The sequence below is a fragment of the Triticum dicoccoides genome, chromosome 2A, assembly GCF_002162155.2.
Source record: "Triticum dicoccoides isolate Atlit2015 ecotype Zavitan chromosome 2A, WEW_v2.0, whole genome shotgun sequence".
NCBI lineage: Eukaryota > Viridiplantae > Streptophyta > Magnoliopsida > Poales > Poaceae > Triticum > Triticum dicoccoides.
Genome location: NC_041382.1, coordinates 275,491,534 through 275,504,693, shown reverse-complemented (window position 1 = coordinate 275,504,693; position 13,160 = coordinate 275,491,534).

The window sequence follows — 13,160 nt, the reverse complement described above, 5'->3', positions numbered from 1 at the left end:
CTTCGACCCGGTGGGAGGGATTCGTGAGTACACATGCGTGCGAAGTATAGTTGCATGTACCAAACTGTATAATATGAAGCAATATTTAATCCCCTCCTAATTATAAGTGAAATTAACCTCTATCACTGTCGATCCAAGTGATTGACCAAGCGGTCACACAAAGATGGATGAAGCATCTCGCCGATAACCCCGTGAGTGAGTGCTAGAGGACAACTACCATCGCTTGCTTGTGGGCCAAACACATATGTATGAAGATGTGTGGTTGTGATGTTTGAATACCTAATACTTACCTACGTGTCATGAATCTCGATTCATCTATGGGTGACTTAAAGGTTTCCGAGGCAGGTGCCACATCAAAGTTATGAAGCAAACCTATGAAGCTTCGCTCGGGTGGCTGCAATCATGAGCGCACACTCACGTTGGGATCCGCTTTGTTCCCTTACCTTTTTTGTATTTTCGTTTTATAAGTAGATTGTTGCTTATTTCCTCTTATAGAGTAATGTGGACCATGCAGGTTGCACTAGCACAGGAGAGCGTAGCACTAGCTGGTGCGACGCAGGCCGGCAGACTGGGGGCCCACACCGCACGCGACTCGGAACGGTTCCAGGATCCAAAGGTTTAAACCTTTTCATAGTTTTTTTTCTTGGGAGTTTTAGTGTTGTGGGTGGCATCTCGTTTAATCCGTGCGTGCATTGTTGCGCGCCAGCATGTTCAAGCAAATTCAAGTGTTTGGCCGCCTGGGATTAATTTATCTGTAGGCCGAGGTCTAGGCCGAATCATCACAATAGACGATGTGAAGAAGAATGGAAAGAAATAAAAAAGAAAGCGGTGCAAACTTGCTCCTCGACCATGCCCGCGTTCTTTGTACACAGAGCTACGTACACGTAAGTGTAAGACAGCGAACCACAAGAATGATTGAACTCACATGTATTGATCAATCAAGTGTGTACACATATACATGCCAATGTACACGCAGGTGCGGTCACCACTCCAACTAATGCCGCAACAAGCTCCACTACACTAATACATGCAATGAGACTAGGTGGGGTAGTTAGAGCTACGTGAGAGATAATCACGTAGGTGCAGCCGGCTGAATAGGAATGCTCCAATAGTAAGCTCAGGTGTCAACACATAGCGCCGCTCCTCACTAGTAATGCTCCCCATGTTGTGCATGGCGTTTTGTCGACTAGAAAACACGTCGAGTAATACTCTACGAACACGATCCTGATGAATACCCTCTGGTCGTACCTCCATGTTTCATTTAACGTGCATACGGCCGAACAGGTGAGCCCATGTAGAATTCACGTGATGCTTCAAGTCAAAAGTTGCCAAACGCGCTACTCGAGCCCATGCCCCTTGGGCCTCCTGCTGCAGGCGCCTCCCTGCTCGCAATAGACCAGATTTTCGAGCTCCTCACCATGCCGTTTCTTGACATGAAGCGCGGAGAGTCAAAGCACCACACCCTTCTCTTTCGCCACACACGCGCATGCGCCCTTGCGAAGCAGACATGACCGACATCACACCACAGACCACAAATGATGGCAAGGAATCCATGAATCAGCAAGGCATGACTAAAGTGGCAAAATTGATAAATTTGACCTTATTGTGAAAGTATTTCACAAACTAAACTATTTTTAAAACTATTTTACACCACTGGACTATTTGTGCAGCGGCCGACAGCAAGGCGCTACACTTTACTGTGCAACTCCTAAGCTAGGCGCTGCATACTGTAGTGCAGCGCCTAGCATTTAGGAATTGCACAGGTGTGCCGCCTGAGGGTTAGGCATTGCACAATAGAATACAGCTCCTTGCTGATATGCGCTGGACATTAGAGGTCAGTTGGGTCAAATATTTTTCAAAGACAGTTTAGTTTGTGAAATAGTTTCGCCCTGAGGTCAAATTTATGCCTTTTGCCGACTAAAGTCCTTCGCCTAGGCGAGCTTCTAGAGCAGGTGCCTCTCCGTCGATTGACTCCCCCTTATCTTCACCCGAACGTATCCTCGATCCGAAATTTCCGGATCCCTCCCTCGTCGCGCCCGCATGGCGACGGTCTCCCCTCCTCCTTCCTCGTCACCGCCACGGGGCACGGCCAGGCAAAGCTCGTCCGGCCCAGCGGCGGCGGGGCCTTGGCATCCTTGCGAGTGTGTGGGGGCTGCACGGGCAGGCCTCTCCATGGTCATGCGCGGCGTTGGTGTTGGGCGTTGCGGCGTGGCGGCGCTCGGGTCTGACGGATCAGCCTTGCGGCGGCGGCGGCGCCCAGGGGGATTGCGGCGTGACAGACAGCACGGCGGTGGAGCGTGCCTTGGCGCGATGGCCAGCTCTGGTCGATTGGCGATGCAGGCAACGGTAGCAAGGTTTGGGGGCTGATGCTCTTCCTCCCAGCGGTGGTGGCTATCGGCAACGGTGGATCTCTGGCCATGGGCGGGCCATCGGGTGTGACAGCGAGTTGGAGCAGTGGGGAGGACGCATCCCTCATGGCCCTAGTGATCTTCGCGCAAAGTCACCATTCTACTGGCGATTGGTCCTCTTTGATTTCACCATCGGCGAGTTCCGGACTTCTCCTTTGAAGGACAACAAGGACTGGTGTATATGACGCTCTTTGGGCACCTTGATTGGATTGGGCCGGTTGAGTACACCCGCAACATCAGCATAACTAGCTTCACCGGGGTATCGTGAAGCTCTGTTTTTGTTGACACCTTGGGACATGTCTACACCAAGATTTTCAAGGGATCAATACATGCGGAGAATGCCATGACGTGATTGGAGGAACTACAAGTCACGAAGGCGGGGCCTTGAATGCGATGAAGACTTTGCTTCACAGGCAGTTGTCCAGACTTGGCTGTGGGATATGTACCCATCCAAACCAGGCACCAGTTCATGTGAGCCTGGTGGTACGAGACTTCTAGTAGCGGACTCCACAAGTGGCGGCGATAGCATCGGAGGACTTCTTTGTTGGTGGTGCTCCTTTGAGTACCAAGTCATCATTTCCAGGGTGAAAACCCAAGGTGTGGCCTTTATTGGTTGTGCCTGGCAGTGACCTTATTGAAGGCATTGTTTTGGGGAACATGGTCTTTCTCGAGGGAGAAAACCTACAATCTTTGATCGGGCAACGACAACGCTAGCGAATTGTTTCCTTCTTGGGTGTGTCGCTTTGTCGCTTTTGGAGAACCTTCCTTCTAGTCTGGGTGTTGTCTTTGGTGGTGGTTAGAGTGTTGCTACTGCGGATGATCCATCACCATGGCAGGGTCTTTTTTCCTTTTGTTTCCTATTTTTATTTTCTTTTTGGCTCTGTGCATCCTGGATGTTTTTAGACATCTTGTAGGTGCAGAGACTAGGTGTAATTGATATCTACTTGATATTAATATATTCTCCTTTTCAAAAAAGGTGCCTCTCCGTCTTGATGGCTTGAAGAGCCTTCCCCGGTCTAGTGCCATGTCGAGGGAGTATAGCTATGCCTTGCTGCAAGGGAGGAGTTCCGTCAGCAGTTCATGGCAAACCATGAACCTCAGGTGTCAACACAGCTGGTGAACTCTTGACACGAACAACTCCAATGAGTATACATTGGTGAGACTAGACCTGGTGATTCTTTTCTATTGGAGCGAGGTGTATTTCTGCATCTTAGCCCGTTCTTTGGGAATGGCTGAGTAGCTGGGGAAGAACAGTGGCATCGTTAGGACTCGTTAAGAAAACGAACATGGGGGGAGAGAGAGACGGATGCCCGACCTCTCCTGCGAGCCATTCCCGGGAACTCGTGGCTGCTGCTGTGAGGTGACAGAGAGCTACTGGAACTTTGTGTAGGAACATATGACATGGTGTTGGCAGCCAGGAGGTGCTGCATAGGATGCGATAAACTCAAAGCATCGGACAAGTACTTTGATTTAGTGGTAAGGGATTGCATAGTCTTCTTACTAGTTTTTCTTCCCACACATTTTTAAACACTCATACAGACGAATACAGCTTATATATACCAACATAAAAATTGTGCTCTACGCTACTGCAGAGGTACAAGCATGCTGAGTTCCATGTATGTGCAAATACTATCATGTGATTCAGCTTGGTTACATTTGAACGGTCATCTAAGGTAATCTCCATTGCAAGGCACTTATCTGAAATAAAATAAAGATTGGAAAATAAATAACTATCCAACCGTGGTCTCCTCAACTCTAGGCGCTAATCATGGTCAGTAGTATGGAATTAAAACATGGTCCATCGATGCCTTCCATGAATCATGCGGAAGGAAAAAAAGAAGGCAAGCGCCTGCTACACTAATTGGCATCGACAAGACCAGACGCTAAGATTTAGCCTGGAATTAATCAATGAACTGCCAATCTGGTAGGAAACAAATCCTAGCACCCTCCCCTAATGCCCCAACTTAATTTGTTTAAAAACGTGCTGAGTTACATGAATATGCAAACAGCGAGTGGGGTTGCAACAAGAGATCATGGGAGGAAGATCGTGGCACGAAAAATAGCAGCGGCTGAGATCGTGGGGAGTTACCAGAGGATTCATGTTTGGCTCCGTCATTCGGTCTTGCTGGATTCCTGGGTTTCTCCATCCTTTTGTCTTGCTGGTTTGGGCGGCGCAGAAGGACGAACTATGATCTACGAGGTTTCAACGGATCCCTATTTATAGGGATAGTAACAACCCGGCCATATATCTATGTATAGATTTCTTTGGTTGGAGGAAATCAAGGGAGGGGACCCACGTAGTTGAATATTAGGGGGGGTGGAGAGTTTATGTCAGGACCCCGACTCAATGCCACATCGATCTAGCATGTAACACCTCATATCACCTTGCGGCCTCACGTACGGTATCCCCACGGGTGTCGCCTTACCTTAGCCCGGGACCGTTTGCACCTTTTGGCACACATATATGACAGTGTCGCTAGCATCCATATGATAAGGAGCCCGGGCTGACATGGCTAGTCGTAAACCCAAAGTGGCACAGACTTACAGGGACAGGCATCCATGACCCAGCATCGAACGTGTCGGTCATCAGCGAGTGAATCCAGGCTGTAGCACTGGGCTAGCAGGACTCCGGTGAACCGGGCTGTAGCGGGCTAACAGGACTCTGGTATTCATCGCGTGACATTTCCCCGAAGGGACAGACACAGGAACGAAGAAGGACACATGCCGGCCAGCCTAAGTGTTCCGGAGCAGTAGCAAGCTACCATGGCTCGGTGGAAACACTAGGAGACATTTCCCGGTAAGAGAGGCTACTAAGGATAAACAACTAGATAGCCAGATCCCACACATACCAAGCATTTCAATAACATACACACAATATGCTCGATATGTGCAAACACAACATGGCATCACAACATGACTCTACGACTCAAGTAGTTTATTCATTAGGCTCCGAGGAGCGAGATATTACAATCATGGGTCTCATGACCCAACAATCAGAGCATACAAGTCAAAGCACAAGCGGAAGCTATCATGTCTGAGTACAGACATCTATAAATGAAAAAGGCTGAGAAGCCTGACTATCTATCAGATCCTGCCGAGGGCACAAGATCGTAGCTGAGGTATCAAGCTAAACGTCGAAGTCCAAGCGGCACTACTAGTGAGACTGAAGTCTCTCTGCAAAAACATAAAATAGGCAAACGTGAGTACAAATGTACCCAGCAAGACTTACATCAGATCTATCTACACATGCATCATTATCAACAAAGGGATGGTGGGGTTTAACTGCAGCAAGCCAGCTTTGACTCGGTGGCTATCCTAAACTACGACTGCAAGCGACTCTTTTGAGGTGGCGCACACGAGTCCACATATTCACCATATCAATACACCACTATGGATCCGCTCCCGTCTCCCTACGAGAACGCCATCCATAGCACTCACGCTTATCTTGCGCATTTTAAAGTATCCACTTTCACTTGTCTATGAACTGATATAAGCAATCCAGAAGTCCTTTTCCGCGGACACGGCTATTCGAATAGATGATGTTAACCCTGCAGGGGTGTACTTCTACACACACGCTCTCACCACTTACCGCCGTTTACACGACATGTACTCGGCAACCTTCAAGCGGAAGCCCAACGTGGGTGTCGGCCACGACCTACCTAATCACCTAAGTCTCTAGTCCAGGTTTATCGCCTATTCGGGTTCCATCCATGAGGAGATCCGGCCGGAGTTTCGCTCACAGCCCCAAACGATGTGAACAGGGTTCCCGAGACACCAAACGGGCGCCCGGTACACCGTGCCACGTGCCTACCGCATCACAGCCCACCCCTACGGTCAGCGCTGCGCACGGCCTCCAGCATACTACAAACACCAGAAACTACTTGCAACTCCTGGACAGAGGACAAGGGTGATCAAGAAGCCGAGAGGGTCCATTGGTTTCGGGCCCAATGCGTGGTAGTAGCTGAGTCATGGATCACAAACACAGAACTCAGTTCCTGAGGACGGCTGCAATGAGACAACCCACCATGTACTCCTACATGGCCTCTCACCGCTACCTTTACCAAATCGTATTCACACACTTAGCTCACACACAGTAGGACATGTTCACACGCCTCTGATTCATCCCCGATGAATCAGACCTGACTCAACTCTAAGCAGTAGCAGGCATGACAAACAAACATGAATGAGTAGGCACAACAGGGCTCAAACAACTCCTACTCATGCTAGTGGGTTTCATCTATTTACTGTGGCAATGACAGGTCATGCAAAGGATAAAGGGGTTCAGCTACCGCATCAAGTAACAGATGAATCGGTGTTGTCCTAATGCAGTAAAAGAGAGCAGGAGCGAGAGAGTAGGATTGTATCGGAATGAACAAGGGGGTTTTGCTTGCCTGGCACTTCTGAAGATAACATTGAGTCTTCATCAGTGTCAACGATCACATCATCGGTATCACGTCTATCGAGAGGGGACAAATACCGGCAACAAAGAAGAAATACAATCAATGCAATGCACAATATGATGCATGCTCATGACATGGCAATATGAATGTGTTTTGAGCTAGTGCAACTAGCAACAGATTAAATGAAGTTGGTTTGAATACAAGATTCAAATTCAAACTCCATATGTGATTATTTAAATGCCCTTCACTTCATTTGCCCTAAACAGTAGTGATAAGTTGTTCTAACATGCATGAAAATGGTACAGATGGATTCCTTGAATTTTTCTGATAATTTTTCATATATAAATTATTTAATTTGGAGTTACGGTTAATTTTCTATGATTTATTGAAGTTTTAGGCATTTTCTGTAATTTCCTGAATAATAATAAATCCAGAAATGAATTTACTGCGTCAGCATGACTTCACAGTGACGTCAGCAAGTCAACGGCGTTGTCCAGGTCAAATCTGACCTAGGGGACCCACATGTCAGCTGCACAGTGATTTAACAGAGTTTAATTGACTTAACTAAATGGTTAGCCGGGTTAATTAAAGGGTAGGGCCCACCTGTCAGTGTCTATTAAACTAACTAGTATTTAGTTAACACTAATCCTAGCCTAATTAACAGGCCGGCCCCACATGTCATGGACACAGGGGGGGGGGTCCCGCCGTGGTCAAAGTGGGTCAACCCACCGGCGGCTTGACGCCGGCGAGGCCAGCCGCGGTGGCGAGCCTCGGGTTTGCGTCTCCGGCGACCAAACGGCCGGCCGAGTGCACGCGCGGGGAGCTGGGGCTCGCCCGCATCCAGGGAGGCTTGCGGCAGCAGCGGGGACGGCCGGAGCTTGCCGGAAACGAGCTCGAGGCGGCGCCGGCGTTCGGTTGTTTCTGGCTACGGGGCTGCTGCGGCCGTGGTATCGCGTTCGTGGCACCTACAGCAGCTACGCGAGGCAGCGAGCAAGTTGGACACGACGCCCGGACCAAATGGTCGCCGGAGTCGTGTCGGCGGTGAGTGCAGGCGGCGACGCAGTCGGGCGAAAGGGGCGAGGCGGCTACGGCGTGCCAGAGAGGGAACGGAGAGGGGGAAAAGGTTCGGTGGCTCACGGCGGTTGCAGCGGACGTCGAAGCAGGCTCGGGGAAGGCCGGACGGCGACGAGTCGATGATGGGGATCCGCGGCGGCCGGCGATGAAGAAGAGGCCGATGACGGTGTTTTGAGGCATCCGGCGTCGAGTGAGTCGACGGGGAGGACGAGGAGGTCGAAATGGAGGCCATGAACACGTCGGCGAGGCGAGTGGTGGTCGGTGGCCGTGGCTATGGCGAGCGGCGGCGACGGCGACTCTCGGGCGGCTCGGGGAAGAGAGTCAGGGGAGGGAGAGAGGGTGCAGCGAGTGAGAAAGAGGAGCGAGGGGACACGGGGCGTCGTCGTGGCGTCGCTAGGAGGCCGGGGGGGAAGCAGGAGGTGGCGTGCGGGGCCGTGCGCGCGTCGGCGCGTGCCCGCGTCCTTCTGGCGAGGGAAGAAGACGACAGGGGGGGTAGCGGTGGCGGGCTGGGCCGCCAGCTGGAGTTGGGCCGGGTGGCTGAGGTGAGCGCCAGGTACGGGTCTTTCTCTCTCTGGTTTTTATTTCTATTTTACTTCTGTTTTCTATTTTTCTGTAACTGGGAGGCTTTATTAAAAATACTTAGGCATCTCTAAAATTCCAGAAAATAATCAGGGGCTCTGTTTAGAATATTTCCAACAGCCCACACTTATTTTTAGAATTATTTGGGCATTTAAGATATTTACTAGCATTTAAATGCCCAAAAGCAAAATACATATGATTTTATTCAGTGACCAAATATGTCCTGCAAAAATATAAACCATTTGTGGTAGATGCTTCCACCTCAAACCAGAAATGTTGAACATTTTTAGAGGACATTTTGAGTTCAATGAAAAGGGTTTTATTTTGTCCCTAGTTGAATTCATTTGGTGCTAGGGCTTAGTCAATCCCCATCTCAGGTTTAAATGAAATTTAAACATGGTGCAACACTCTAATGCATGCACTAGGCATTGTCAGAACTAGGGGTGTGACAGTTTAGCAAAGGTAAGTTATGGTTTAAAAAAAACTAAGGTAAGTTGCGTAACAACACGTAGGTCTCCTGAGAATCACGATCATCAAAAAGATATCGTTCTCGTTTCTTTGAAAATCGGCCAAAAGAACTGGACCGCTTTTATTATTGCTTATAAGTAGTTCACTGGACCTCTTCTAGGATGAAAACTGGTTCTAAAGTCAACTAAGATTGAGTCTTCACACGTGAAGTATTTTACTCTCTTGTGAAGCTATTTTATTGCCCATCCGATCTTGCATGCTCATGCTGATACCTTTTTTCCTCGTAGATGTGAGACCAAATTTTGTTAATAATACTGAATCATGTCTGGTGCTGCTCAAGATGGCACGACACCATGGTTTTCACTTCGGTGAGATTTCCATTGAATAACTGAACTTCATTCATTTCAGCACTCACTGCAATATTTGCCTTTCAGCCAAAATATTTCAGCCTCACTGAATTTCGGCCAAAATATTTGAGCACTCGCTGAAATTTTTCTATAACTTCTAACTAGCGATGTTAAAAAAATCCGAACCTTCTAACTAGCGATGCCAAAATATTTCAGCACTCGCTGAAATTTTTCTGGAACTTCTAACTAGCGATGTTAAAAGAATTCTGAAACTTCTAACTAGCGATGTTTAAAAAATTCTGAAACTTCTAACTAGCGATGTAATTGTTCTGAATCTTGTCCAGACTCGGACGACACTTAAATATAAATTTAAGAATTCAGTTAACCTTCCTAAGCTTCAAAACTTCTGGTTGTAAAAAGAAAATATATGTTTCAGCGTCTCCCATGTAGACCAAATTTATTTCAAGAATAGTATTTGGAACCAGTACTGTGAAATATAACAACTTGATTAATCCGCACTGGAATATGAACATGGCTAGGAAACCTTCTTCGGGACTAAAACCAAACCACACCCTACTCAACCGCTTCATAACCAAGTGTACACTCCAGATCTAAGAATCAACCACTGCTGGACTAACTGCTTGCATCTTCATGATCTTCAATCGCAGCTGCATCCGATAGGCTAGCAATGTACGTCTTCTACCTTTTCATGGACTTCAATTTGTTGTAGGGCGAAGTAAGAAGGACAACAAGAAGCTCTCTTCTATAATTGTCAATGTATGCCTGCATGGGAGGATATGTTAGTATCGTTCCATATGTTTACAAAATTGACAGAATTTTAGGTATTACTCTATGTACTTGGTCATAACGCAACGTAAGATCTTCTCCCGTAAAGAATTCAATGTTCTTCAGCATGTAGAGTGCACAAGAAGAACTACAACAATTAATTTGATTAGCACCATTTCACGTATTAACAATGAAAAACATATTTAGAAGCTAATACTGTTGACTGACTTGTCATCTTGTCTTGGCACAGGAACATGGTTTACTGTCCATTGGGTCACGTCAATGTCTTGCCATGCATGGCTTTGTGGTCCATTGATTCGCAGCGATGCTCTCAGATGTGCTTCCACCCCACATATCTGCCAAAGTCCATGGTATGAGAAATTTCTCACGGTTCAAGGTTAGGTATGATGCTAAATGCTGTGTTATATTGAAGGACATTTAAAATCTCACCGCGTGAACCACTTGTGTTACTACGTAGCTGAAAAGTGAATCAAGAATCTGAATCTCCCTCCTTCTAGGGGTTTACGACCACAAGGAACTAGTGGGTGTTCGCCATGTTCGTAGGTAGAAAAACCTAGACAGAAAATATGATTACATCAACATGCATAATGATTACAAAAATAAATGTGTTTATGTCATGGTTAGATGGTAGTAGATCATGTCTAAGGTAGTTGTCTCCTTTTGTTTTTCCATGACTGTCCGCCAAAGCGGCCTCGTGGTAGTTCTCTACCTTACCATCTCTTTCGAGCATAGCGACGCCGGCCACCCTCTCAATGTAAACCAGTTGCCCGTCCCTTATGTCCTTAGAATGATCATGACGCATGATCTGAATCACAACATCAACCAACTAAAACAAAATTCAAGTTAATTATACTGTGCAAAAGAAAATTGAAAAAATAATTTGGCAAATATCTTAGTTCGTCCGCCTTTGTCTCTCCCCTCTTAGTGAACCCACTTTCTTTAGTAAAGCGGTTTTTAATCCGTGCACTTCTTGACTTTCCATGGGTTTCTTACAGAGAAGGTGGTTCTCGGTTCCCTACATTTGTCTACCCCTTCTGTTCTGAGACGTGACCCAACCATTTGTCATCTAAACTCCATCTTTCATGGTGTGGCATTGCAAATGCTTCTGTAGCAGAACAATGTCATCAATTACCACCAATTGTTTATCAAGATCTAAGGTGTTGACAATTTCGGCCACGTGATTCCATCGAAACTTGTCAAGGTCCGTCTCCAGCCTCGAAGCACCAATGTCTGTATCTTTAAAAATGCTTTCACGGTTTTTCCTCTTTGTATTGTTTGTGTCCCTGGAATCGTTGGTAGACTCCGATGGAGTCCTGTTTTTCGCTCTCTTCTTATCACTATCGTACAGAACATAATCTTCATTGCACAATAATGAAGATGCCAGTCTTTTTCGGATGCTCGTACGAGTTGGTAGCATGGAATCAACCACACTATCTTGTCGCTGCTTTGCTAAAGAATCATCATAGTTGTCCTCATCAACTGGGAAGACATGGGTCTCTTCCGGCTCCCTTATTGCCTTAGCCTTGGAAGACCGGTGTTTGTTTTTGGTACCTGCCTCTCCCCCCACCTCAATACTGACATCTTCATCATCTTGATCTCTTCTTTCTTCAGCCTTTCGCACATTCTCATTGTGCCTCAAATTCAGAGGATCCTGTGATTCGAAATAAAGCACTTGTTAGCTTGTAATCTGTGCGAAATAAAAAAACAAAACCAGTTAACTGTAAAATGTGCATCACCAGGAAAGCTTCAAGGCTTGTGGTGGCTTTGGAATGCTTTTGTGAATCCAAACTCAGAGCACCCTGCGAAGCATCCAGCTCTTTATAAAGCTGTGAAACATTCTTGAGACTCTCCTGGCAAGCTGCAGCAACAACTCTGTCTTCTTCATCCTGAACATGGAAGATCATATGTTAGCTACGAATCTGCATTAACTTAAAACAAAATCAGTTAGATGTGAAATGTGTATCACCATGAAAGCTTGAAGGCTTGTGGTGGTTTTTGAATGCTTTCGCGATTGCAAACTAGGAGCAGGCTGCAAATCTTCAGCTACGTTCTTCATGGGGGCAGCCATGCTATCTTTTTGTTTTCCCTTAGCAGAAATGCCTTTGGCAATGACCTCTGTGTCTTCTTTTTGTTTTTGGTAGTGAGTAGTATTCTCTCCTGGGACCTCCATTGGGTCCGCAGGTACTCCCAGGTTAGATAGTTGTATGTCCTCTACTCCTGGGTGATCATCATCAAATATTCCATAGAGGTGGTTCTTTAAAAAAATGTGTTAGTGTGGAGAGTATTGATAGTAAAAATATTTATAGAAAGTCATAATGGTATACTTACATTGAATTCTCTGATGAGGTCTTCCGTGCGTTTGCCGTTGGCAAGTGTACGCCTAAGGCACTCGTCCATTTTTTTTCAAGGGTGCTCATCCTATCAAATTGTTGTGCACTGGCTTCCCGCACAATGGAGGAAACTTCTTTCAAATGAGCCAATACACGGCCCATGAGTGCCTTATCCTGCAAATTACAAGTAGTTAGAAGCATATGACTTCGATTGTACTTGCAAAGTTACAATATATATTTGTGTCTGATGTTCATCATTTACCTGACCGTCAGTCTTTGGTTTGACCGGCATCCCAATTGGTGGCGGATTGAAAAGCCATAGCAGGTCATCGACATACTGTATGTTAGTGTCGTTAGTATCATTCAAAACATATGGTAGATAATCCAGGCACAAAGTACTAACACTTTACCTCTCCAACCCCTATATATTTTTTGTTGATTATGTTGTCAACCTTCTGTGCCTTCTCGTCACTCCAGTTTTGGATCAGAGGCCTTAACCTTGATGCATACGAGATGGTAAAGTCCAATTGGTGCACCCTCCACTTCTCGTAGTACCACGTCGGCATTACAACAAAAACAGCTTAGAAAATTTTCCATAAAATTAAATGTATTGTATGTTCATAATGATTGTATTACTTGCAGCAATGGTAGGTTGCCCTCCAGATTTGCTCCACCATTTACAAATTTCCTGACGCTAGTCATAAGATGGTCAAGTGTAAGCTGTCCAAAATTGGTGCTCTTTATTGT